General features: G+C 34.9%; 1 pseudogene; it reads left to right on the forward strand.

Annotated features, from left to right (window-relative positions):
- The window catches only part of LOC124989270 (polyadenylate-binding protein 4-like), a 48524-nt pseudogene extending 23882 nt beyond the window's left edge, over nucleotides 1-24642 (forward strand).
- Nucleotides 24643-24946: the final 304 nt, after the last annotated feature.

Below are 24946 nucleotides of genomic sequence, written 5' to 3' on the forward strand. Positions count from 1 at the left end.
AAATAACCTTATTTACATACACAAAATTATCAGTTCCCAAAGTGTGGTCCCCAGGATGGCAGCAACAGTCTCACAGGGACCTTGTCAGAAATGAAAGTTCTTTTGCTCTGCTGCAGATTCACTGGATCAGAAATTCTGGTGATCAGTCCTGCATTAGGTCCTTCACAAACTCTTTAGGTGATTCTGATCCTAAATGTTTGAAAATCAATGTGTTAGGGTTTAGGCTTCACCTAACTTGTGAAAAACCATTCCTAGATACTCAGGGAGAGAAATCCTTTATTTAAAAGGTTATAAATCCAATATATATGATAGGCAAAATTTTTAAATGTGAATACTATTTGAGAATTTACCTCGTGTTCCAGTAAGGACATACCATGCCACAGTTATGTCTAAAATATTTACATATCACCTTTTGCAGAAGATCACCTTTTGCAGAAGATAGGACACTTTTTTAATATGAGTATACTTTGGTCACGTACTTTTTAAATTAGAACTAATTAGCTAAGTTCATTTTTGGGGGGGCAGGTACAAGGGACTGAACTCAGGGGCACTCAACGGCTAACCCACATCCCCAGCCTTATTTTGAATTTTATTTAGAGACAGGGTCTAACTGAGTTGCTTAGTGCCTCCTTTTAGTTGAGGCTGGCTTTGAACTTTTGATCCCCCTGCCTCAGCCTCCCGAGCCTTGGGGATCAGAGGCATGCACAACCTCGCCCAGCAAGCTAAGTTCATTTTAGTGTCGAAGACAACATAACATTTGTACCGAGATTAAGATAACATTTTAATGAAAAATAAATCCTCAAGAAACAATCCATATTCCTCCTGGAATAAAACAAAGGAAAAAAGTTCCTTGATACTGGTCTTAATAATGATTTTTTTGGATATTGCACCAAAAGTTTAGGCAATAAAAGCAAACACAAAGAAGCGGGACTGCATCAAATAAAAAGCTTTTATATGGCAAAAGAAACAATCAACAAAATATAAAAGCATCCTATGTGATTGAAATATCTGATAAGGAGTTAATATCCAAAATATATAAAGAACTCACACAACTCCATAGTAAAAAACAAACAAACAACAAACAAACAAACAAACAAAACCAGAAAAAAACAAAAGACCTACAGCAAAAAATAACCTCATTAAAAAATGGGCAATGAACCTGAATAGACATTTTTCTGAAGAAGACACACAACTGGTCAAGTATAATAACATCCCTAATCATGAGGTAAATGCAAATCAAACCCATGTTATCACTTCACACTAGCAGTGATGGCACAAACTTGTAATCACAGTGCCTCAGGAGGCTAAGACAGGAGGTTCACAAGTTTGAAGCCAGATTCAGCAATTTAGGGAAATCTTATCCCCCAAAACTAAAATCAAAAAGGCTGGGAATGTAACTCCTTGGTAGAGTGCTCTGGGGTTCAATCCCAGCATGGCAAAAACAAACCAACCAAACAAAAAATATATCACTTCATACCTGTTAGGATGGCTTTTATCAAAAAGTCAAGAAATACCAAGTGCTGGTGAAGGTGTGGAGAAAAGGGAACATGTCTACACTGTTGATGGGAATGTAAATTGGCACAGTAATTGTGGAATACAGTATGGAGGTTCCTCAAAAAATTAAAAATAGTAGTACTATAAGATGAAGCAATCTCTTTCTTGGTATATACTGAAAAAGAAATGAAATCAGCACCTCATAGAGATATCTATACTCCTATCTTCTCTGCAGCATTATTTTCAATCCCTAAGTTAGAGAAACAGACATTTTCACTCCTATTCCAGCTTTGCCCAAGTTATAGAAATAGACTCAGAATCCATCAACAGGTGAGTGGATAATGAAACTGTGGTATATATCTACAACAGAATATCACCCACCTTTAAAAGGAGATATTGCTATTCACAATAACATGAATGAAACTAGAAGACATTATGCTAAGGCAAACACAAAGAAAAAGTACCACACCAAGTCACTGATGTGTAGAATCAAAGAAAGAAAAAAAGATGAAAAAGTTAAATAAATACAAACAAAAGAGTAGAATCATGGTTACGAGAATCCAGGAGGGAAAGGAAATGGGAAAGAAGTAGGTCAGAGAGTATACATTTGAAGTAAGGTAAAATGAATAAGTCTACAGATCTATTGCACATCATGAAAGCAATAGTTGACTGTATTATACACCGAAAATTTGATAGAAGAGTATATGTTTAGGTGCTCTTAATAAATTCACAAACGTACAAAAAGAGTGTTATGGTTTGGATGTGAGGTGTCCCCAAAAAACTCATGTGTGAGACAACGCAAGAAGATTCAGAGGAGAAATGACTGGGGTTATGAGTCTGAACCCAATCAGTGAATTAATCCCCTGATAGGGGTTCACTAAGTGGTAATGGAAGTGATAGGATGTGGCTGGGAATTGGGGTGTGACTTTGAGGTATATATTTGTATCTGGCAAGTGGAGACCTCTCTCTCTGCTTCCTGATCATCATGTGAACTGTTTCCCTTCACCATACTCTTCTACCATGATGTTCTGCCTCACCTTGAGCCCCAGGGAAGGGAGCTGGCCTTCTATTGACTAAGACCTCTGAAACTGTGATCCCGCAAATAAACTTTTCCTACTCTATAGTTGTGCTGGTTGGGTCCTTTTAGTCAAAGCAGCAAAAAACCTGACTAAAACAAAGAGCTAAGGAAGGTGATAGATATGCAAATCCAATCATCTCACTGTGCTTATATATATCAAAATATGTTCTATGCCTCAAATATATACAACAAAAACTTAAATAAGAAACAATAAATAAATAAAAGTGAATATTAAGTGGCCATGATAAAAAAAAAAAAAACCCTAAATGTCTGCAAAAGCAACCAACTTTAAAAATCTCTCTTGTCTCTTAAATAGTAAAAACAAGTAGAATTCGCTGGCTAAAAGACACTGAAGCAAATAGTTTTGTAAGAGTAAAAGAGTGATAACACATTTATATAGCCACGAATAGAACTAAGAGTTATAGAACCTAAGATTAAAATTATAGGGACTATAAATCTTGTCCTTTAAGGTAAACTGCTGGGATTAGAGAATAAATTTATTTATGATTTAATACTTCTGAAATTTTAAGGGTCTTTTATTTTTCCATTCTATTCCAGCTTTGCCCAACTGTACTATGGCGTTTGGAGGATATATTCTATATATCTAAGCATGATCTTTATTCAGTGTCTAAATAGTAAGTATTCCTTATTAACACATACTACCAAAATATAGCTACACATGAGTAAATTTTGAGTCCAAATCCTTGTTATTTCAGAGCACATCACAACAGGAAGTTGAAGAAAATTCAATTAGTTGTGTATGTGGATTGAGGTGTTTTGTCAACCAAGTGAGACTTGGTGAACTCTGCTGAGAGACACCATGTTCATAAAACACAATAGCCAAGTAACATCTGTGTAAGCCAGTTTTATATAGACAAAATATAGCAGAGCAGGATTACAAGAATAAATGAAAAAACAGGATGCTTTCTTTGGCATCATTTATTAAGGGTCCTTCAGTTCTATCCACAAAGAAAATCAAGTGCTGAAGAGAGACAATGATCTGGTTATCCTGGGCAATAAAAGTTTAATTTTTAAAAGTTACTTCAGCTACTATTCTCCACTTTGGTTGTTTTTATTGATCAGATTCACTGGATAATAACCCAATTCCCCAGGCAGCTTTGAGTTATAAATGGACATAAGCTGTTTACTCAAGGCAAAAATAAATGAGTTTTCCACCATGGAACAGATGGAATTCAGAACAGGAGTTGATTAGAACTAAATGTCCTAAAAAGCTTGATGTAAAAGTATTGTCACAGTTGCAGTGACGTACAAGTGGAGGTGATGCTAAAACAAACAAACAAACAAACAAACAAAAAAACAAAATAAGGAGAAAAAATAATAATCTTTTGATCAAATTTCAAGGTTTATACAATCCAAATGTAAAAGATTTTTTAAAAATTTTATATAAGCTTCTTGAATTTCCAAGTAGTCAACTTGTTAAGCCAGTCTTGATGAGGTGATAATTAAAAAACAAATACAGAAGTAGAGTATGGAATACTCCACTTAATAATAATATGGAATAGACTTGTGCCCTTTAGTTATTTGCATTTCCTGTCCTTAACTTTCTAATCTTGGTTCCTAAATCTTCTAAAGGAAATTCTATAGTGGAAATGATAAACAGTAAATGAAGCTACTCTCAGGTTCTGTCCGTTGATCACAGTTTTATATGCTTTAATTGGCTGGAGTGTGCCTACTAATATAATATATTGTACTTCATTTCTGCCCTCAATTTTCTCCTCAGATACACTGATAAACATTTATTCCTTACAGATTACAAAGAGCCATGATACATTTTATGCCATTAAATACTAACAATGCTTCTATAAAATACCAGATTGTCAAACCTATCATATGGTAAAGTCAGTAGAACAGAGTTCAGTCTTAAAGTTGAAGATAACTTCTGCCACTTAGTAAGCTGTGGGAGTTTTAGAAGTCACTTAAACTCTTGGTGCCTCAGTTTATTCATCTGTAAAACAGACAAAAGAAATAACTACCTCAAATACTATTATTGTGAGGTTTGAATTTGGTAATGACTAAAGCCATACTTGGAACATAGTATGTACTAAATACATACTAGCTCTTAATACCCAATTTGAGGTAGATCTCATTTTGAATTTCAGTTCCATAGGACTTACTAGCTGTGCACCTCTGGAAAATACTTTTACTTATTTGATCCTTCCTTTCATCTTGGGTGACTCAGAGATTTAAAAAAAATAAGAAATAAACATCATAGTGGTGTAATAAAGATTTAGTGGAATAAGTATATCATGGCTCTTTGTAGTCTATAAGGAAGAAAAGTTGACCCTGGTGGCTAAGAACTTTTGGTGTCAGACATTAAATGTACCTACATGGTACTAACATATCTAGACACTAATATTCACTGACTTTATGACTCTATAGGACATTCCAGATCGGTCTGGTAATACAGGAAAGTAAAACTGATTGTTAATTCATCAAGCAAACCAGAATCTAGCATTAAAATGGCAATATTAAAAATTACACCTCTGACAAAGTTACACATTGACAGTAGCTTTCCATTTCACTGTGAGCATCATTCCCAGTTATGTGATAATACTGTAATCAAATGTTGAGAAAAAATAATGAAATACTATAAAATGTCAGGTGTAAAATTAATTTTAGTGGAACAAAAAAAGTTAAAAATAAAGAAGTAGAAAAGTGATGTTGGTTGGGAATAAGACCTCCTAATAATCAGCCGTTGGAAAATGTTTCATTGGGCATAACCAAGGTCACACGGAAGGTAGTGAATAAGGTTCTGGACTATCATGAACCAGAAAATGAACAGTACTCAAAAATCAGTGGAGAAACTCAAGATTTTAGGCCATGAAATATAATCAAGAATGAATTACACTTTAAAGATAAATGCTTTCTTTAGGTCTTCAAAGTACATGCCAATTGTGACAAGTTAGGCAGAAGTAGATGAAAGGTTAAGAAGGGAAGAAACATAGCTTTCCATCTGGTGAAGGAGCAATTTTAAAGATCCCTATGCAGATAGGGTTTTTTTATATATCATGCAGGAAATGGAGGTCTTACCCTGAAGCCGGTGGCATTTCTCCCAACATTTCTCCCAAATGGCAAGTGGTTTCCCCAGGATTGTGTCCAAAGTCACCCATCACTGGCTGTGGAAGTAAGTGGGTAGGTTCCTGTACTTTAGTCCTTTTGATCAAGGGCTCTGCTTAGTCATCCTTTCACTTCCTGCAGTTTCTAGGACAGTTTTGCAAGTAATTGTTAGTGAATATACAAATGTTTAATGAATAAATCTTTACACATGTATTACCCAATTATTTATTCACAACTTGAAGGAAGAAATCAAACTTCTATTTATGTTCTTTACAGTTTATATGATATAATAAATCTAAACATAGACAATTTTTAAGATTTAATTAGAAGAGTTTTTATTTGTTTTTTTTTGTTTGTTTGTTTGTTTTTTGCGGTACTGGGGATCGCACTCAGGGCCTTGTGCTTGCGAGGCAAGCACTCTACTAGCTGAGCTATCTCCCCAGCCCTTTATTTGTATTTTTGAGGAGTTACTTTGTATTGATGATGTGATGACTAGGAAAACTGAATCAAGATACTTTATATTAATTATAACAAATAAAATAAGAAACAAAGAGTTAAGAGTTGCCTATTTTCATGTGCTTAATTTCCATCTTAAAACAGAAATTTATTATCAAAAACATAGGCTTCTATTAGGGGGCACTGTCACTAGCTGGCAATTTAAACTTGGAAATTTCACTATTTGTAGTGTAACAGAGCTATTAGTCGATAAAAAAAAGATAATATGTGGGACAGTACACTGTGCTGTCTAAATCTAGAATTACGGCATTTTTACTGTAGATGGACACCAAGAAATAGACTGACCAGTTTTCTTGGACATCCCAATCATAGTTGTAGAAAACTCCATTGGTTCTGAAACTCCAGAGAGTTGTGACCAAATTCTTAACTTTCACTTACTTTCTGACTTTGAGGAGTTATTCATTGGAGAGCCAGATTCCTCATTTATAAAAGGGAGGTCATTCATTCATGCTACCTTTGATTGCTTTAAAAATAGAAATGTGTGTAAAATACTGATACTCTACACAGCTTGCAGAATATGCTATGAGCTTTTTTCTCCTCTTCTAATTCTTCCTTTTGTCTTTTGCCAACAGATTCTCAGACGAGTGGACAGGGGACAATGAGGAAATTCAGGGAAGGGAGTAAAACCTATTGTGGTGACAAAAGGAACCAGTGACCAAATTACATTCCTGTCCCTTCTTTTTTCCATAATAAACTAATCTGACTGCCCTGATATTTTCTCACCTTGTAGGTAAGGTATCTGCTCTTTATAGGTCAAAAACCTGAAGGTTAATTCTGTCCAAGAGTTTCACTGGTTGTTTAACACTGACTATTTCCTTAGACTATTACTCTAGGACTTAAATTTCTTCAACCCTAGTTAAGTCTGATGTCACAGGTGGTGAATGAGGGTTGGGGCGTGGGGCAAGGAACAACAAAGACAATGAAGAGGGACAACATGACTCTTTCCTCCTAAAAAAAGTCAATGGAAGAAGACAGCAGGAGGGGTCAAATCTGAAATTCATGAAATGCATCCTTAAATCCAAGTGCTCCAAATGGCTATAAATTGACTTGGAGTACTGACAACTGTAGAGCACCATCTAGTTTTGGTCACTAGAACTGCAACTGAGTTTCTGATTCCCTAAGGTATAGAATGTAAATCTCAGAAGGGCGGGGACCTACATTTCTGAGTTTTCAGTCCTTAAATTATTAAAATTCTGAATTACAGCTGTTGATTCTCTACGCCCTCAGAAAAATAAGCACGTTCTGCATCAGTTGCTGTTCATTTGACAAATTAGAGGTTCTCATGAAAAATAAATGATCCATAGGTACATGATCTATATAAAACAGATCATAGCATCAGAGGTTTATGTATATTTAAGATGATGTTAGTGCTTTTATTATGAACTCTTTCCAGAGCTTATGAATCAGCTGCATAAATTTGCAGTACGTTTAATCTTGGTGTATAAATTCAAGTGTATTTTAGAAACAATCCAATTTTTTATAAAAAGAACAAAGTTTCACTTAACCCAACAGTTTAAATTTCAAAAGTATCTTTTAATCTTAAGTGAAAAATTTATAGTTCTTTGAAAATATTTTAAAACAGAGAATGTTCTTGCCATTTTCATTTTTTCTTGACTTAAAAATTACATTATATATTTCAGTTAATCATGTACACTACCCTTTTTGGTTAATTTAAATACTCTTTCAGTTGAATTTATTGTGCATATGTAACTATTTAGGAATAATTAAAGGAAGGGAATAAATTTTTTAAGAAGTAGTTTTTAAAGAATAGAAATACAGATTGATTTGGTTAACTTGAATTTCATTTTTTATAAAGGTTCTCTTCATGCTTAGAAACTCACCATAACAGTCATGTTATGTTTGTATATAAGCTTTAAAAAATATTAATTAGTTACTTTGAGGATTATTGCCTTTTAGTCTGACAAAAATCTATTTTTTTTCCCCTTGGGTACAGGGGATGGAACCCAAGGGTGCTTAACCACTGAGCAACAGCCCCAGTCCTTTTTTGGTTTTGATTTTAAGATGGGCTTGTGAAATTGCTTAGGATCTCACTAAGTTGCTGAATCTGGCTTTGAACTGGCGATTCTCCTGCCTCAGCCTCCCAAGCTGCTTCATTAATATAGAACCAAAAACAGAAACATATGTAACTTTGATCAATTCTGAAATTATTTCTCTTGGGAATATATAAATAAATATACCATACCTGATCAGAAAGAATCCTAAAACAAGTGTCATGTTTTGGGAACTTCTCTTTTTGCTTGGTATTTCTTAAGCTGAATCCTATCCTTCATTATTATCGCTAGAAGGAGTTTTTCTCTAAACCTAAATTTCTCCTGGGACAGCAACTTTTTGTTAGTACAAATATTATTTAATTTTCAGTGATATTTTTAAATGAAAGGTGTTCCATGATAAATGTGTGCATTGTTTAATGATAAAACAACTTAAGTCTTAAATTAAATGGAATCTTGTTGATACTGATTTACCGTCAGAGGGTGGGCAGACAATGATGAGAGGAAGAGTTAAAAAACAGGAGGGAAGAATCTGCTTAAGCTCAGAATTCTCAAAGCAGCAGAGGCCAACCTGAGCAGCAAATCACAGCTGACAGACGGTGTAAAATGCTGCAAAGTAGGATGAGATATGTCATCTCACATCTCCTGTGAAACACAGCACCCCACACATGTACATGTAGATTCAGTTTCCCACTGATATCTGTTTACCTATCTCCTAGCCTTGGCAGCACATTAGAGGGCTGCATTATTCAATCCAAGCATTTTCTCTATTTATATATGCCATAAAATAAATTGCATGACAAATGAAAACAAAATATTAAAATAATTGAAAAACTCAAATCTATCAAATTTGTATATATTCCTCTTGTATATTATATTCCTCTTGTATCTACTGAAATATTCAGTGGTTCTGGAGTTTGGGGGGACCTTATTCATATCCTATGCATGAATTGCTTTTACATGTTTGCTTAATTCCCATCATGTGAGGTGAATATGCCTTCCAACATAAAAGGCAAAAATATGAGATGTTCTCTTTCTCAGTTAAGTGTAAAATATGAGAGGCAGTAGTGCTCTTCCAAGCCTACTTTTATGGAGTGATTTAGTCATTATTCCTTACTGGATAGCCTTGGAGAAGTTGTGTAAGTTACTGAGTATCTGTTTAAATCACCCGTTTTCTGCTGAACTCAAGAATTAGTTTTACCTGTTCAATGATGGAGCAAGTAAAGAGACATGGTTGCAGAACACCATCTGTCATAGGAAAGGAGGGAAGATTGGGTGTAACATCTGGCCTACTTGGAATTGAAAGCAGTGAAAATCCAGTATGTATAATTGACAGAATTTCAGAACTCATAGCATCGGAGTATTTACTGGATCACTTGAGATGAAATACACATTGAAGACCAGGGTTTAAACAATCAGGTAGTTGATCCTCTGGAACAGTAAAAAGAGCTTGAAGAATTAAAGGACTTAATTCTTGGCAAGGGCTGATATTTTTAACAGCCCCATATAGCTTATACATAAAGAGAGTGACAAGGTCAAAGTGGTAGGCCACAGACCTGTCTGCTTTACATTTGTGGAACAAGTTTATACATTTGCCTGTATGTGCTCCCTGGCCTTATATTTCCCTCCAGGAAACTAGAAGTGCAAAGAGTGCCTGGTAGAGCACTAATATCAATTAAAGCTACTCTTTTCACAGACGTCCAACTTGAATTTTGCTTTATTTTTCCTCACATTGAAAAAAGTCAAGAAGATACCTTTTAGTTATACACCTGAGATAGGCAAAGAAGAGAATGCCTAACCCTTAAATGTGTCAAAATTTTTAACTCCAGATAGGTGAATTATGTTGCCAGTTAGGCAAGTTAAAATACAAGGAATGTTCATGTTCTTGAAAATGCAGAATGAGGTAGAGAAGTTGGAAATAAAAGAGTGAAAAGAAAGCTGAGTACAAGCATACAGAATTTGTCAACTAGAGGAAGCTAACCCTGACTGTAAAAATTAGTCCCTGTGAAAGAAATGACTATTCAAAAGGGCTTGAACTAGACTCAGGCAAGCATTGACAGCAAACAATGTAATCTCAAAAGTAGGGTTTAGCAGCAAGGGGACCTGTTTAGTTGTATAACCCAGTCATTAGAAGAATCTGCATTCCTTGACTTTTCCTAGGAATGGGGCATTTAATAATTAGCTAAGTCAATGAGGACTCAACTATTAGCCTGGTTTAAATTTAATGTCTCAGGAGACAGTAAAAGTTGACAAAAGAACTAAAATAACAAAGAACTAATATATAGTTATGAAAGGGGGACTCCAATGGAATACAAGGATTTAGTATTGACATAGGTACCTGATTGGCAGTTCAGAGTTTTGGAGCAGCACAGCAGTTGTGCAGTGCAATCTGATTTGTACTATAACAAGGCTATTTCCAAATTTCCTGTCCAAATTAAAAAAAAAAAAATGAACTCCTGAGAATCTAAATTGATATAGATTTTTAAAATTGTGTGACATCCATTTGTTTGATCCAAGATGATTGAAAAAAGAGAAACTAGACAAAGGTTTAAAATTACCTCAGAGGTAATCTTGAGGATTTTGTTGTCATGTTTTAGCAATCACATAATGTTAGTGGTGTGGAAGAACAGAGATGAGCAAATGCACCTTCAACTGTCAAAAATGAAAAACAGATAAATCACTTAAAAATTCAAAAGTAGATTTAAAAATAGAAGTAGCCCTGACTTCCTTGAAAAATTTTATTTGGATTAGTAAGCAGAAGAATTTTGAACCTTTTGAAAATAATGTAGCAAATGCTACATGAATTAATAATTCACTTAGATAAGATACCAAGATAGCATTATTTCATTTTTTTTAAATATAGGAGTTCTATAGCCCAGGTGCCCATCAGTAGGTGAATGGATTTGAAAAAATGTGGTACATGTACAGGATGGAGTTTTACTCGGCCATAAAGAGGAATGATATTATGATCAGACAAAGGGGAAAGAAGGGAAGGGAGGGGGAATGGTCATAGGAAAGACAGTAGGATGAATCAGACATAACTTTGCTAAGTTGATTTATGAATATACCACCAGTGAAACTCCATAATATGTACAACCATAAAAATGGGATCCTAATTAGAATAAGTTATACTCCATGTATGTGTAATATGTTAAAATACTCTCTGCAGTGATGTATAGCTATAAAACAAATTGAAAAATAAAAATAAAAAAAATTTTAAAAATGAAATTATGGCATTTCCTGGTAAATGGATGGAAATGGAGAACCTCATGCTAAGTAAAATAAACCAGACTCAGAAAATCAAGAGTCATTTTCTCATATGTGCAGAAGCCAGTACAGAGTAAAGGGGGAAAAAAAGAGGGGTGGTTGGATATCACAAAGATATAAAGAAGATCACGAGAGTAGAAGGAGATCCAGATGGAGGGAGGAGGAATGAAAAAGGAGAAGAAAAGCAGAATAAATTTGACAAAATTATGCTATGTGCATGTATATATACCACAGTGATTTCCACCTTTATGTGTATCTATAAAACTTTAATTAAAAATAAAGAAATAAATGAGTGAAAGTAAGATAGTAAAGGAAGGAGAATGGGGGGGAGGGAGCAGGAGAGGTAAGCTGGGTGTACCAGGGACTGAAATGGAGTAAATTAAATTCCATGCATGTATACATTTGTCAAAATGTATGCTATATGTATAACTATAATGCAATAATAAAAGAAAAAAAGTAGGGGTTCTAGCCTGGTGGCAGATAAAGTAAAAAATACATGTGTAGTTTATCTTGAGTTGAGCAAAGCATTTGATCCAAGGCCCTCTTGATAGTCTCAGGGAAAAAGCAGTGATTCATTAATTAATAGTGCAGATATTAGCAAAGTAAATTATTGGTAAAGATAACATACATTGGACGTGAAGTTGAAACATTTTTTCTGACTATATATAATGTCTTCAGATATTAAATACATAATTTATTTAAGTGTTTAAGAAATATAATTTAGACCAAATCGTCTTAGATAGAGTTAGTGCAATTAATTTAGAAGTATATATAGTCATCAAATAACATATTTCTCATTCTTTTTAATTTTAATATCTTCATCACAATTACTTCTATAGTAAATAGGCTTTGATGGGGAAGAATCAGATATATTTGAGATATGTTTTATCTTGCCTCAGTCTGCATTTTATGGTAACTTGTGTTTTCTTTGTAGATGTATTATAATGGATACCACTTTTTATAACATCCTGAAATTTCTCTGAAGGACAGGGCCACCTGGAAGACATTCTACTTTCTACTCTGATAGCAATTTCTCTTTCTGTGAATGGTTTTTGTGACCCTGCTGCTTCTTTTGTGTTCATATGTAGACATTCATCCTAAGTTGTGCACTTGGAATTCAGCATCGTTGATGTTTGGAAGACTCTGAAACTTTTACCAGGCTAATGATAGTTCATGAAGACAAACACAAGTCATAAATTTTGAGTGGAACTCCAAAAAGTTCCCCACTTGTCTTTCTGGTAAGAACCCACCTGTTATGCATTGGGGAATGTGAGATGGGAGCCTAAATTGGAATGGAGGTGGAGAAGATATTGTGTTACAGTAGGGATTTAGCTTGTTTTAGGTTTGGGTCCTAGGGGTGTGCCTGTGGGTTGACATCCTGAGGCCATTTTCACAAGTCTTTGTGAGTCACACTGAACTGTGTTTTCTGCAACCCTCAGCTTCTAGAGGGGGACAAAACCTTATTTTTAGTGCATTGTAGTTATACATAATAGTGGGGCTCATTTTGACATAATCATGTATGCATGAATTACAATTTGCTTCTTGTAAGTCCTCACTACTTCCTCTTTTCCTCCGAGCCTCTCTCTTCCTGTTTCCCTTACTCTACTCTACTGGTCTTCCTTCTATTTATTCATTTTTTTTTAAAATTGGTGCTTCATAGGTATACATAAAGGTGGAATTCATGGAAGTACATTCATATGTGCACACAGCATAATTTGATCCATTGCATTCCATAGTTCCTCCCTTCTCTTGTCCCTTCTCCTTCCCCCTCAGTGTTCTTCCTCTACTCCATTGATGTCTCTTTTATTTTCTTTGTGTCCTCTCCCCTTTTCCCCCTTATTTTGCTCTAGCTTTCCTTTATGAGAGAAAACATTTGAACCTGACTTTCTGAGTCTGGATTATTTCACTTAGCATGATACTTTCCAGTTCCATCCATTTATTAGCAAATGCCATAATTTTATCCTTTGTTATGACCGAGTAAAACTCCATTGTGTATTTATACCACATTTACTTTGTTCATGCATCTGTTGATAGGCACTTGGGCTGGTTTCATAAGTTGGTGATTATGAATTGCACTTCTGTAAACACTGATGTACCTATATGTTATGGTTTGGATCTGAGGTGTCCCCCAAAACTCACGTGTGAGACAAGGCAAGAAGGTTTGGAGGAGAAATGATTGGGTCATAACCTTAACCTAATCAGATAATGAGTCCCTGATGTGATTGACTGAGTGGTAACTGGAGGCAGGTGGGGTGTGACTAGAGGAAGTGGTTCATTGGGGGTGTGGCGATAGGGTATATATTTTGCATCTGAAGAGTGGAGTCTCTCCCTCTCCCCTCCCCCTCTCTCTCCCCCTCTCTCTCCCCCTCCCCCTTCTTCCTGATCATCACGTGAGTGGGATAACTGGGTCATATGGTAGCTCCAAACCTAGCCTTTGGAGGAATCTCCATACTACTTACCAAAGTGATTATACAACTTGCAATCTCACCAACTTTTTATGGATGTACCTTTTCCTCCACAACCTCACTGGTATTTATTATTATTTATATTATTGATGGTTGCCATTCTAACTGGTGTGAGACAAAAATCTCAATGTATTTTTGGTTTGTATTTCCCTGATTGCTAGGGATTTTATACATTTTTTCATACAACTATTGACCATTTGTATTTCTTTTTCTTTGAGAAATGTTGTTTAGTTTTTTTGCCTATTTAATGATTGGTTTATTTGGATTTTTTATGTTAAACTTTTTTGAGTTCTTTATTTTTATGTAGGTTTTTTTGAGTTCTTTATATATTCTGGGTATTGATCCCTATCAAAGGAGTAGCTGGCAAAGATTTTCTCCCATTCTACACGTTCTCCCTTCACACTTTCCTTTGCTGTACAGAAGCTTTTCAATTTGATTCCATCCACTTATTGATTCCTGGTTTTATTTTTTGAGCTTTAGGGATCTTATTAAGGAAGTTGGTGCCTAAACCAATGTACTGGAGTATTAAGCCTATGTTTTCTTTTAGCAGTTGCAAAGTTTCTGATCTAATTCCTAGGTCTTTGACCCATTTTGATTTAACTTTTGTGCAGTGAAAGATAGGGATCTAGTTCCACTCTTCTACTTATGGATATCCAATTTGCCTGGTACCATTTGTTAAAAAAGGCCATCTATTCCTCCAACATGTTTTTGGCACCTTTGTCATATGTGAAATGACTTACATATACATGGGTTTGTCTCTTTGTCTTCTATTCTATTCCATTGGTCTCCATGTCTGTTTTGATGCCAATACCATGCTGGTTTTGTTACCAAAGCTCTGTAGTATAATTTGAGATCAGGTATTATAATGTCTCCAGAATCATTCTTCTTGCTCAGAATTGCTGGATCTTTACTCTTCCAAATGAATTTTAGGATTGTTTTTTCTTTAAAATTGCAATTGTTCTCTGAGGCTTCCTTTTTTTCTATTTTCCTTATATGACTATTTCTCTATTATTCAACAGTTACTCTTGCTTACCAATCTCCTAAAGGGTGAACCCTCTCCAAGGAACTTTTTTGCCTACCAACCATTCCTCTGTTTTGATCTTATCTAATCTCTTGTCTCCTGCCATTTCCCCTATGAGGATGACTCCCAAATTCTCATTTCTTAGTCCTGATCTCTCATCTAACCTCCAAATAGTTTGAACCGTCTGTAGCTTGACCCAACACTCAACTCAGCAAATTCCAAAACTTATTCTCTGTTTCCATACTCTCCATTCTCAGAAATAAAAAGAAATCTTGCTCCTCCAACTAAAAATAAGAGTTTTTATAAGTGGTATTACTAATATTGCATTCATGTTCATTAAACATGAAAGTTCAGAATTTTTAAACTCACCTCTCAAAGACTATATGCCTTGTAATATATTTTACTTTAAAAATTAATTTTATGTATATCTTTTTGTTCATCCTAAAGCTACTCCCTCATTCAAGCCCATTTTGCTTAGACCATTTAGATGGATTTCTACTAGATCTCTCAGTTTGAAAGCAAGCCATATATGGCAGCAACATTTGTTCTTAAAATATAGGAATAATCATATTACTTTTCTGATTATAATACTGAATGACTCCCATGGCAATCCAAAATGAATATGAAATTCTTGCCTGATTTCTTGACAGTACCCTTCATCCTACCTTTTGGCTTCATCTTCCATCATTCACACCAGACATGGGTGGATAAAGTGTTTGCATCACTTGGCACAAATTTCTGGATGCTTGGTAAAATTTGTATTTCTAAGGCTTGATTTTATTTAGCAGTTACATTTTTTGGATATACATGACAGTAGAGTGTATTTTGACATATAATACATACGTGGAGTATAATTTATTCTAATTAGGATCCTGTTCTTATGGTTGTAAATGATATGGAGTTTCACTGGTGATATATTTGTATATGAACATAGGAAAGATATGTACGATTTATTCTACTGTCTTTCCTATTCCCATCTCCTGTCCCTTCCCTTCATTTCTCTTTGTCTAATCCACTGAATGCCTAATCTCCTCCCCACTTTTGTTGTGTGTTAACATCACCATATCAGAGAAAACATTTGACCTTTCATTTTTTGGGACTGGCTTATTTCCCTTAGCATGATAGTCTCCAGATCCATGCATGCTTTTTTATGACTGAGTGAATATTCCATTGTATATGTGTATCAAATTTTTTTTATCCATTCATCTGTTGAAGGGCACCAAGGTTAGTTCCATAGCTTAACTGTTGTAAATTGATCTACTATAAACGTTGATGTGGCTGCATCACTGTAATATGCTGACTTTAAGTCCTTTGGGTATATGATGAGGAGTGGGATAGCTGGGTCAACTGGTGGTTCCATTCTAAGTTTTCTGTGGAATCTTCATACTGCTTTTCAGAGTGGTTGTAACAATTTGCAATCCTACCAGCAGTGTATGAATGTATGTTTTTCCCCACATCTTCACCAACATTTATTGTTGCTTATATTCTTGATAATTACCATTCTGACTGGAGATAAACTTGTAGTTTTGATTTGCATTTCTCTAATTACTAGAGATGTTGAACATTTTTTTTTCATATATTTTATCATTTGTATTTCTTCTGCTGTGAAGTGCTGTTTGATTCCTTTGACATTTACTGATTTTTTTTCTTTTTTTTGTTGGTGTTGAAGATTTTTGAGCTCTTTATATGTCTTGGAGATTAATGCTCTATCTGAAGTACAGGTGACAGATTTTTCTCTCATTCTGTAAGTTCTCACTTCAAACTCTTGATCATTTCCTTTGCTGAGAAGAAGCTTTTTAGTTTGATACCATACCATTTATTGAGTCTTGATTTAACTTCTTGTGCTTTAGGAGTCTTGTTGAGGAAGTAGGTTTCTAAACCTACATAATGGAAATTTGAGCCTACATTTTCTTCTAGTGGGTGCAGGGTCTCTATTCTAATGCCTAGGTCTTTGACCTACTTTGAGTTGAGTTTTGTGCAATGTGAGAGTTAAGGGTGAAATTTAATTCTGATATACAGAATATTTCCAGAAAACTGTATTTCCAGTTTTCCTAGAACCATTTTTTGAGGAGGTTATCTTTTCTTCAATATATGTTCATGGTTCCTTTATCTTGTATAAGATAACTGTATTTATGTGGCTTTGTCTCTGTGTCCTCTATTGTGTTGCATTGATCTACAGGTCTGTTTTGATGCCAATACCATGCTGTTTTTGTAACTTAACTCTGTAGTGTATCATGATGATTCTTGCTTCACTTTTCTTGTTAAGGATTGCTTTGACTATGTTCTAGGCCTCTCATTTTCCAAATGAATTTCATGACTGTTTGTTTTTTATTTCTATGAAGAATGTTATCATTGGAATTTTAATGGGATTTACATTGAATCTGTATAGAGCTCTTGGTAGTATGGCCATTTTGACAATATTAATTCTGCCTATCCAAGAACATAAAAGATCTTTCCATCTTCTAAGGTCTTCTTCAATTTCTTTCTTTAGTGTTCTATAGTTTTCATTGTAGAGGTCTTTCACCTCTTTTGTTAGATTTATTTCCAAGTATTATATATTTTTGAGACTATTGTGAATGGGATAGTTTTCCTAATTTCTCTTTCAGTGGATTCATCATTGTATAAAAACACAATTGATTTATGGATATTAATTTTATATCCTGTTACTTTGCTGAATTCATTTATGAATTCTATAAATTTTCTGGTGGAATTTTTTGAGTCTTCTAAATATAGAATCACATTTTTGACAAATAGGGATAATTTGAGCTCTTCTTTTTCTATTCATATCCCTTTAATTTCTTTCTTTTGCCTAATTGCTCTGGCTAGAGTTTCAAGGACTATGTCAAATAGAAGTGATAAAGGAGGGCATCTCTGTTTTTTTCCTGTTTCTAGAGGGAATGTTTTAAATTGTTCTATGTTTAGAATGATTATGGCCTTGGGTTTAATATATATAGCATTTACAATATTGAGGTATGTTCCTACTATCCCTAGTTTTTCTAGTGTTTTGAACATGAAAGGATGCTATATTTTGTCAAATACTTTTTCTGCATCTATTGAGGTGATCATGTGATTCTTGTCTTTAAGTTTATTGATGTGGTAAATTATATTTACTGATTTCCTTATGTTGAACCAACCTTGCATCCCTGGAATGAAACCCACTTTATCATGGTGCACTATCTTTTTAACATCTTTTTGTATGTGATTTATCCCATGCCTACTTTGAATCTACTAGAGCAAAATTTCTATGAGAAGAGGCTCGGAATATTTAGGATTGACAAACTTGTACTCTTTAAAGTTGAGAAACAGTTATTCAAGATTCATCAAATTATTATTTACTTATTGTAATTATGTCCTATATACTCTTGCCTCTATTTCTTTGTTCATGGTTTTCCCTCTTTCTGGAATACTCCTTCCTTCCAATCTCTATTTACTTAAGTACTAACAATTCTTCAAGAGCAGGTCAGGCCCAATGTAGGTATTCCTAGTAAATGAATATCTTTTTTTGACAAGTTCCTCAACTATTTTAAGACACCATTTATCACTGTCAAAAAGATTGATTGTTTTTGTACTAAACGATTTCTAAAGTAACAGTTGTCTTCCAAATTGTAATTCTCACTTTTACATCTCTCTTTGTATTCATCACAACCTAAAATTAAATATTTGTATACTTGTTTTTTCACCTTTGTACTATAAGGACCTTAAGAATTCAAAACTACTTTTATTCCTGTTAATACGCTGAAGTGCTTTAAAAAATGCTTGCCATATAGGTTATATTCAATAAATGACTGTTTCATTAAATTTATTTAAAAGAAGTAGATACTTAAGTTTTTACTGGACTTTTGCATCCTGGAATGTGCTGCCTTGACCATAATAACTTAGGCATGCTTGATCTGTGTTAAGAATGAATCTGAGGGCTGGGGTTGTGGCTTAGTGGTAGAGCACTCATCTAACAAGTGCAAGGCACTAGGTTCGAGTCTCAGAACCACATAAAAAATAAATAAAGCTATTGTGTCCATCTATAGCTTAAAATACTTAAAAAAAAGGAATGAATCTGAGATTCCGTCTAAAAAAATTAAGTGATTTAGTATTTATTGATTAAATATTATACTAAGAATAGAACTTACTGTGATATGAACATTAAAAAATGTGAATTGTGAGACATAGAGATCAAAACTCTGTTAGATGCAACATTTTCAGTTTCCTTCAGAAGTGTTTTGATAGTTCCATGTGTTTATGACATAGTAGCCCTTTAATATGCATACCTGATCAACTGCAACGTAATGTTATCCAAGAAAAATAGCTTTATTTGAAAGAAATCAACACACTTTGAGTTCTGAAATGCAAGTATGCTAAAAGTTCATGCTTTGTATCTGAATATTTTAAGAAATATGTCTGAAATTTTGCCTTCAATAATAATAGACTTAACGAATTTGAATATTTCTAGAAAAATGTAGTTATATGCTCTGATAAAGAGTAAAGATTCTCACTAGATTATTCAAGAAAGAATTAAATAAATTATCTATAGTTGGAAGAATGGCGGTTCAATATCAGGAAGAACTTGACATCACCATAATATAAAGTCAGATATAATATTTGAAGAGGGAAGTATTCAGGCTCTTTATGAAAGATGAAAAGATTATTATCGTTCTGTATGCATTATGCAAATAGATCACAAGCACATTCCAGTTATGCCAGTTGTACAGATCTAAAGTAGAATTTATTAGGGGAAAACTTACAAAACGAAGTAGTAGAGGTCACACAAACCTTGAACTCTCATTGTCCCATGGCTTACACAGAAATAGTTTGTAAGTATCAAGTCCAACCAAGACTCCTTTCCCCAACAGTCTAAAGATTTATAGACTGTAGAAGCATAGGAAGCATCTGTAGGATGCCATACCAGTGAAGCCCTATTTGAGTAAGTGACCTTCTTAGGAAGGGGTACATTTTGGAACCCAGCACCTGTTATCAGTCAGCTCTTCAGTTCACTAACTCTGACCTGCAGACCTTGCTGAGAAGTCACTGAAGGAAGAGAATGTACTTCTCTAAAACCATTCCATTTTGTCTTTCATTAGTCCTCTTGACTCTTAGGGATGCACTAAATTTAAGTATTTCCATCAGTTCAAATGACTACAACTAGTAATGTCTTCCACATTGTTCTTGGAGTAAGGCATTTCTGCAGGAGTAAAGCATCATTTCAGATCCTGCATCTGACAGAAGTGCCAGCCAAGATGAGGGAATGCACTTATTTCTATCACTGATTAATACCAGAAACTCTGGACAAAATATCAAAGAAATTACCTAACGACTCTAAAAAATAAAGAATACCAAGCAGATTAGGGAAGAAAACCAAAATTTGAAGAATGATTAGTATAGTGCAGATGAATTTCCTCCTTCCCTCCCTTCTTCCTTTCTTCCCTGATTTTGATCAAACTGGGCTGAGTCAGGTGGCAGCATATATTAAAAACTCTAAGAGAACCCCCCCATTCTAACCAGAGGCCCAGAAAAATGGGCATCTGTACCAGTGAGGTGGCAGGGAGGATCCCTTTTTTTCTGTCCTTCTCTTTTTTCCTCCAACCCTTCTAAGGTCAGCACTAGTTGCAGATCAAAGTGCCTACAGTTTGAAACCTTTAGTGAAGAACTTACACATGTGGTGATGATGCAGGCAACTAAAACCCTGAATATCTGGATAGAAAAATTAGGAAAAGGATGGGAAAAATCATTGCTACTAAACCAGCATTGCGTACAAAATGAGCCAGAACTTTATGAAAACAATTTTTTAAAACATTAAAAAATTCTCCAGAGAACTTTAACAGGACCCAAATAACTTTTAAAATTTCCAGGACATAATGTAAAGTTACTTAACATACAAAAATATAATTAATTTTCAAGGGACAAATTCAGCAATATGTTTCAGATGATAAAACTCCAAATGATTCAGATGATAGAATTATCAGACAAAATTTTATTGTAGCAGCTATAGCCATCATCCTTGAGGTAAAGCTAAACACTCTTGAGATGAATGGAAAACTAGACCTTCTGGGAAGATATAATTTTGTGAATGCTCTCTGCTTAGAAAGAAGGTGTGTAGACTATGTTTATTGGTTGCATATACTACATATATCTCTCAGATCAAGCATGTTAACTGCATTCTTTAAAGCTTCTGTATCTTTATTAATAGATTTGTTTGCATTTTACAACAATTTCTGAGTGAGATTCTGTAATTGTAGATGTTCTTTATATCTCCTTGTGGTTCTGCCAATTTTTGATTTATAAATTTCAAACTCTTATTAAATGCATACAAATTTAATATTTGGCATCTTGTTTAGAAGTTGAACTTCAGCATTGTGAAATTATTTCTCTTCTCCTTATATGTTTTAGAGCTAAAATATATTTTTATATCAATATACCATGTTAATCACATTAAATATATAAAGACATTCATCCCTTACCAATGGGGATATATTCTGAGCAATGTGCCATTAGATGATTTCATTATTGTGCCAACACTCTAGAGCATGTAAACTGGAATTGCTACAATGTCACTAGGTGGCATAATTTTAAGATACTATCATTGTACATGTGGTCTGCTGTAGACCAAAAAGTTAGTAACATGTAACAAAACGTGTAGTACATGTATATAATAAGCATTATACATGTTAAATATATAGTTAGTTTTCTTTCATCTGGAGTCTACCTGTTGTAAGTTTATTTCTTCATTTTCATTTTTAAATTTATCTGTATATTTAGTTTTTATATGTCTATTGTAAAAAGCATACAATTAAAATTTAAAAATACAATCTGACAACATTTGTCTTTTATGGAAGCGCTTGACTCATGAACATAGAATATAATTAATGGTATGGTTAGGCTGTTGTCTTCCATCTTATTTTCTGCTTTTATTTGTAATCTGTTCTGTATTTCTTTTTTCTTGTCCATTGGAGTTGATTGTTTGTTTCTTTTTTTTTTCTTTTTTTAATGTGTGTGTGTGTGTGTGTGTGTGTGTGTGTGTGTGGTGTGGGATTGAACCAGGGCCTTGCACATGCTAGGCAAGTGCTCTACTACTGAGCCACATTCCCAGGCCTTGAATTGATTATCTTTAGCATTTTATTTTTTCCACTATTAGCTTGAAAACTAAATAGTGTGTTTTTCTTTTGAGATTACTCTAGATATTAAAATATATATTACTTCTCAAAGTCTTAAATTAATACATATTTTTATTATTTGAAAATAATGCTAAGATCTTACATCACGTTAATTACATTTATCTGTATTTAATCCTTTCTCTAGTATAGTTGATAATATCTGTATGTTCACACAGTCCTTTTATTGCTTCAACAGGCAGTTTGTAGTTTAAAAAATATTTTGTAATTGTGTATATGTAACTATTACTTTTTTAAGGAGTGGGAACAAAATTAATACTCAAATTTCCCTGAGCTTACAAAATAAGCTTTAAAAAGCTGGTAAAGTTTTCTGTGTGTCATTTCCTACATCAGCTTCACTTTTACACAGCAGAGGAAACCATTATTTCATGTTTATCATGCCTTTGCTTTCCTGATAGCTTTCCCACATGTGAATTCCTAAACAATATATTGCATAATTTATTCATTTAAAAAATTATGTTGACAGAATTATGCCATATATATTCTTTGGGACCTTGCTTTTTTGTTCACCATCAATTTCTGAAATGTTTTCACAGTTACGTACATAATAGTTTATCACCATGTGTCCTATTTCATTGTATGAATGCTCGATAATTTATCAATGTAAGGGGAAAAGCATTTGATGAACATTTGGTTTACCTCCATCATTTTGTAATTATCTTCAAAAGTGCTGCTAAATGCCTATCAACTCCTAGCAGCCAGTCAACTTCTAGCATAGTATCCAGTGGGCCTTGGATACTATGAACTTCGATATGATTAAGGTAAAGTCAGTCTGTATTATGTGTTCTTAGTGGAATCCCTCTTTGAGAAAATCTGGTGTGGGAAATATCTTCATCAAGAAACTGTACAAGGTTTGGGGCTATAGCTCAGTGGTAGAGCGCTTGCCCTGGGTTCAATCCTCAGCACCACATAAAATATAAATAAGTAAAATAAAGGTATTGTTTCCATCTACAACTAAAAAAAAATTTTTTTAAAAACCAAAACAAGTACTTCATAAACTTAAAAAAAAAGAGAGAGACTATACCAATCAATAGACAACAAGGCACTTTATGATTCTTCCTTTACTTTGGGCAATATTCTGTCCTGCAAGGTAAAATGTAATCAGAACAGCTCTAAGGGTTATGCCTTTGTCCACTCCAAGACCCAAGAGGCTGTGACAAGGCCTTGGAGAAGATGAATGGTATGCTCCTAAATGACCATAAAGTTTCTGTGGGCAGATTCAAGTCTTGAGAAGAGCAGGAAGCTGAACTTAGAGCCAAAGCTAAGGAATTCACCAATATTTACATTAAAAACTTTGGGGCAAAGGTAGAAGATGAGAGTCTGAAAGTGCCATTCAGCCAGTTTGTTTAAGAACCTGAGTGTCAAGGTGATGAGACATCCCAGTAGGAAATCCAAAGGCTTTTTAGTTTTGTGAGTTATGAAAAACAAAAGAATGCCAATGAGGCAGTGGAAAAGGTGAACGGAAAAATTGAAATCAGGGGAAAAGTCACATTTGTAGACTGTGCACAGAAGAAAGTAGAATGGAAGACTGAATTAAAATGGAATTAAGGCACTGAAACAGGAGAGAACTAGTTTCTACTAGGGGGTGAATCTACATTTAAGAACTTGGATGATATCATTAATGATGAGAAATTACGTAAAGAGTTTTCTCCTTTTGGATCAATCACCAGGACTAAGGTAGTGCTGGAGGATGGAGGAAGTGAAGGGTTTGGCTTTGTTTACTTCTTATCTCCTGAAGACGCAACCAAAGAAGTCAGTGAAATGAATGGATGCATTATGGGCTCTGAGGGAAGGAAGTAAAGCTCACCTGACCAACCAGTATATGTAGTGGGTGACTGGGATAAAAGCACTCCCTGCCAATGCCATCTTAAATCAGTTTCAGTCTGCAGTTTGTAGCTACTTCGTGTCAGCAGTTCCACAGGCTCAGGGAAGACCTCCATATTATTCTTTTAACCATTTAGCACAGATAAGGCCTAATCCACACCGGCAGCAAAGTGGGAGACCTCAAGGCTTCCAAGGAATGCCAAATGCTGTACACTAATCTGGGCCTTGTCCAACTCTTCACCATATGGCTCCAACTGGGTCTGAGTGCATGGACTGCTTTGCTATGGACTTTGGTGGGGATGGTGCTGCCCAGGAAGGGCTGACTGACAGCTGTCAGTCTGGAGCTGTGCCAAATCTTGCACCTTCTGCTGCCATTGTTGCTGCTGCTGCTCTGGCTGTGATACCATACACTTATGCCTCCAGCATCTGCAGCCCTCACCCTGCCATACAGCTTCTGTAGGCACCCCAGCCTGCCGTCCATGTACAGGGGCAAGAGCCCCTGACCTCCTCCATGCTGTCTGCAGCACCATCCCAAGAACAGAAGCAGATGCTGGGAGGTTTGTTTCTGTTCATCCAAACAATGCATCCAGACCTACCTGGGAAGATAGCGGGGATGCTACTAAAGACTGAGCTGCTACACATGCTGGTGTCCCCCTGGTCTCTCTGCTCTAAGGTAAATGAAACTGTGGCGGTTCTACAGGCTCATCATGCCAAGAAAGAAGCTGCTTAGAAGGTAGGTGCTATTGATGCTGCTGCTAGCTCTTAGACAAGGAAAATCTGGTTCAAAAGTCAAATAACCCCTGGTGGAAATCAGTTCAAGGTTTGAAGACTTCCCAGCTTGTCCTATGGACCTCAACATCAAGAACCACAAGTTGCAAACTTATTAGATAATTTTGTATCAAAAATTCAATTGTGAAATGCCTGGAATTTTTCAATTATAAGAATATATTCTCTGGGTTCTGCAATAACCCAGACAGTGTTAAATGTTTCCCCCACCCACCAGAAATTGGTTTAATTTGATGTACCCAAGTCTT

The sequence above is a fragment of the Sciurus carolinensis genome, chromosome 7 (genome assembly GCF_902686445.1).
Source record: "Sciurus carolinensis chromosome 7, mSciCar1.2, whole genome shotgun sequence".
Classification (NCBI taxonomy): domain Eukaryota; kingdom Metazoa; phylum Chordata; class Mammalia; order Rodentia; family Sciuridae; genus Sciurus; species Sciurus carolinensis.